The sequence below is a fragment of the Contarinia nasturtii genome, unplaced genomic scaffold (assembly GCF_009176525.2).
Source record: "Contarinia nasturtii isolate CC-2019 unplaced genomic scaffold, AAFC_CNas_1.1 Cnas_scaffold_1037, whole genome shotgun sequence".
NCBI classification, from domain to species: Eukaryota; Metazoa; Arthropoda; class Insecta; order Diptera; family Cecidomyiidae; genus Contarinia; species Contarinia nasturtii.
In genome coordinates this window covers 5,998,960-6,003,774 of record NW_022198383.1, presented here as the reverse complement: position 1 = coordinate 6,003,774, position 4,815 = coordinate 5,998,960, and positions in this window count along the sequence as shown.

The following is a 4,815-nucleotide window of genomic DNA, read 5'->3' as shown; positions in this document are numbered from 1 at the left end:
TTCAATATTTGTAAATATCGTTCAATATTTGTAAATATCGTTCAATACGGTAAATATCGTTCAATACGGTAAATAGATGTTAATACTCGTGCAATAACCCCAAATAAAAATTCAATAAATTTTGTTCTTTCCCCCTAGCGTTTTCATTGGGTTCTTTAATAAGATCATTCGTATTATTTGCGGTATCCCCATGACCGACAGCGCTATTGGTGAATTTGTGAAAAGTCGAACACGAAATAGTGGCTAGAAAGATGAAACAGATCCATTGAACGCCGCTCAAAACGCCGCTAATACACAACCAATTAATACTACAACTCCTCCGACTGGTGGTGGTGATGGTAATTTGTTTACTACCGATCAAACAAAAGAATAATTAAAAAAAAACGTTACCGTGTAATGTGCCTTAATTTTCTATAGTGCCTTATAATTTTAAAACGTAAAAACATTGTGGAAGAAAGTTGATATTTTTTTTCAATAAAACACAATATATCTACAATTTAGTTTGATTTATTTTTTCAAAGTATGCCATAGTGGAACAAACACATAATTAAATGGAGGAAATTCTTCATCTCTTTCAGAATCTTGGAAGGAACCAAAATATGGTAAACAAAACATTTTACATGCGACCCGTGTACAAAAAAAGTGACTGACTATTTTGGGACAAACTGACTGACTATTGACTGTAAAAACAAGCAACCTTAGTTAAATTTAGTTAACTTCAATCAATTAAAGTAAGCTATGGTTAACTGCAACAGCTAACTATAGTTGACAATAATCATAGTCACCCGAAAGTCGAAACGTCCCAAAATAATCGCCTGACTGACTGAGTAACTATAGTCGATTGTTTTCAAAATTTGAAATTGAAAATTTTAAAATTCATGAATATAGCTAACTATAGTCACTTACAGTCAATAGTAACTTAGTCACTTTTTTTCCACTCGGGATATCTTCTACTGCGTATAATTTTGAACGTCCCAATTTTTCTTTGGTTCCATAAATAAACAATAAATCAGAATCAAATGGAACATCAAAGAACGGTGCTTTCTCGAGAATAAGTTTTCCATAAAAATAACAACTTTTATCTGGATAAGAAACAAAATATTGAACGCAAATAATATCATAATTGCGTGTAAGTAACCATTTATTTCCTGGCTTATCGTCAAATCTGAAATCATCTGTTTTCAGTTGTTTAAATAATGTGTATTGTGAACACATTTTTTCAAACTTGACACTTTTGATATTAATTTTTTTGGTAGTTATATTCCTTTTTTGGAAACATTTATTGGGAGAGTTGTTTTTGAGTTCATTTGACCTTCTAAAATTCTCTTTGCTATTTGTGTAAGCGGTTGATTACCAGATTGTGCTAATTTTTTAATTTTTTGCAACTTATTTTCAAAACTATACGCATTAAATTTGCTTCAAACTCCGAATTTTCGCACTTCTTCTACCAAATGTATTAAATTGTATAAATTGCTGGTAAAATGTTCAATTCCATACAGCGTTTTAAATATTTCTAAAAACGATCTTATCATTTCATCTGCAATGTTAATGAAATTGTCGCAATGATATTCGCTTCCCAAAATAACGACAGAACAATAAAATAATAAGAAATGTTCGTAATTTTTTTTTGGCAAAAACTTTTTCAGTATAGGTAAACTAGTCTACAACAAAAATGTTCGAAGCTCGGTCCCTTTCCATCTTGCTAACTCTGAAATTCCTCTTATTTGTCTATGTATTTCAAATGGCTTATGATAGTTACAAGACAGTAGCTTTTCGGAAATCTCCATTTCATTTCTATGACTCCATTTTGTACGATGACCAAACGTACCCTTTCGCCAGGCGGTTAAAAATTTCCGCGTCAGTCCCAAATGTAGTAAGTGAAGTTCATCACCATTAGGAAAATCGGTTATCATGTCAATTGGTAAATCGGTGAGTCGAGTTTCCCCTCCACGCTGCGAAAGTCGATGATGTCCAATATCTGTTTTGGCTCTGAATGATTCATCCGTACGTGCTTTAGCATTCAAATCAGTGAATGTCATCGTTTTTGAAATGTGCGAGTACTTTCCCACAACCTCGCATTTTGTACATCCGTAAGTACCATTAAAATTCATTATATCTAAATAAAAGATTTTTAGCATATAAAGTTTATACTTTTACATAGAATCAAAAGTACAAATACATACTTTTAAGTAAAGCGCGTGCCGGAGAATCAGCAATGATGCATTTTACTTTTAAAGTAAATGTTCGCCCATTATAAACATAACCATTAAAACCTCTCAAATAATCTTTCAAGTCTTTTGGCTTTCCTATATTGCAATAAATCCCAATGACTTCTGGTGGCACCTTCGGCAAGTCGGCAACTTCAACTAAAATTGGTCAACATTCTACTCCAGATGATTTTGAAATATTAATACCATCTACATTGAACTTTAGTGATAGGTCATTTGGCACATGACATGCATTCGGACTATCGAGTATCTTTTGTAATGCATGGTTGAATCCATAATGCCAATAATGATCCACGATTTTCACATTTTTTGGTGTCGCCAATACTGTTCGCGGATCCTTTGGCAACGTGGGAAGTGGAACATATTCATTCCAAATGTTCAGTAATCCTTTCAGTTGATCATGTTTGATACCATTATCTGCAGCCCATGTAGCAAGAACTGATAGAAATTCATTTTTTTTTAAACGGAAAGTCACATGTCATCTTTTTATTATCATCGACATCACTCGAAATGTTTATTTTGATCGCACTTTCAGAATTTGTCTGTTCAACAGAATGAATTGGTTGGACATTTTCACTTTGATCTTCAACGGAACTACCACTTTGAAGATAAACGATGTTTTCACTCACATTTTTAAAATCATCAACATTTAATCTTTTGATGATGGTTTTAACTGATTCTTTTTGTTTTTTTCTGAAACCTCCGGATCTCCCAATTTTCTTAGTTTTATTCATTTTATCTAAAAAACAATGGTCTTGAAATTCGTCGCTTGAGTTTATAAAATAATTTGCATTAATTTTTTTCAGGTTTTCATCGGATTACTCAATTTCGTCATAGATTGCAATTTGCCATTTTCTATCATTCAACAACCGTCGTTTTCAGCTTTGGTTAATACGATTAGCGGACGTGAAGTTTCACTTCCGTCGACGTCTTCGTTCATGACCTTTTTGGCAAAAAGATTCAATGAAATGAAATCAAAATTGATCGATCTATTGAATAAACAAGAACATTTATGTGTTACATGCGACGTTTGTTCGAGTAGAGCACAGGCTTGTTTGGGTATTACAGTACATTTCATAAACAATGGATTTGGAATGGAATCATTTGTTTTAGCATTTCGACAGCTAACAGAAAGACAAACGCACGAAGTAATGGCATCTGAAATTCATAAAGTCTTCATGGAATTTAATATTAACGTCGAAAAAGTAACACACATAGTAACCGACGGCAGCAGCGCATTTTGCAAAGCCTTCAAAGTATTTGGGAAGGGAAGTGATCCTCTCATCGAAACTTCAAATGAAAGAAATTTAGATTCTAGCGACGAAATAGAAGATATTCCATTCATTCAATATGACGACGGAGAAGCATTTTTCTCAAATGTAATTCAATTTTGCCACTTAGATACGAAGAAGATATTGAAAATGAATTAAACCACTCAATCGAGCGAAATAATGGCTCTGAATTCGACGATTTTTTTGATTTTGGCACCACAAATAATTCAGAAAACGTAAATAGACAAGAACTCTATATTCGCCTTCCAGACCAACGACGATGCTTAGCACATTTGCTCAATTTATTGCTCAATGATTTTGAACGTGAGCTTAACGGTCGTGCAAAGATAGCTTTAGTGAATACATTAAGCAAGTTGCAATCTATTTGGGTGTTTCCCCGTCGAAGTTCGCTAGCAAAACCTATTTGCAAAGAAATTCTTGGTCATACGATGAAAATACCGTGTGAAACACGTTGGAACTCCAAATATGACGCAATCAAACATATGTACGACGTTAAATAAAAAATAAACAGTTACGTCGAAAAATTAAAGGAATCAATCAAAACTGCCGCTCGTTTGCCACTTTTAGAAAATGAAGATGAAATTGTGATAGCAGCTTATTTACATGTTTTTGAGCCTGTAGCGGTTTCTCTTGATCGATTACAAGGTGAAAAAAATTGCGGACAAGGTTATGTATTACCGACTTTGCATTCAATGAAATATCGAATTTCTGAACTTAGAGCGTCAAACTGAATAACGAAAATGTTTCAAGAAGCTATCAAAAATCTCATGATTGCTTCAATGAGTATGCCACGATTTAAATCGACGTTCATCCTGAAGGACACTGACTATAGCACTGCACGCACAATGTTCAAATATGAGAGAAAGGATTTTTTGGCTTTTATATCGATTTCATCAGTCTTCAGGGCATTTATGAAAATTTCGTGATCAACAGACCGCTCAAAGAATTTTATCCATACCAATTCAGCCAAGATCACTTGGATTCTTATTTTTCTCTAATCAGGTATATATATATAAACTAGCCGGCCTCCGCTCGCTTCGCTCGCTCGGCTAGGCATGTTATTATAATTCCTATCTCTGAAATTACTATCTCTATAGATTTTGACTTTATTAAATTTTGTTCATTCAATATTAATATCAATTTTAAGTCATGGACCATGTTGTCCGACCTCAATTGCCGTATTAAATTTTGTTAGACCATGATGTACCATGTTGTCCCACATCAATAACCGTGTTAAAAGTTGTTAGACCATGATTTACCATGTTGTCCCACCTCAATAACCGTGTTAAATGTTG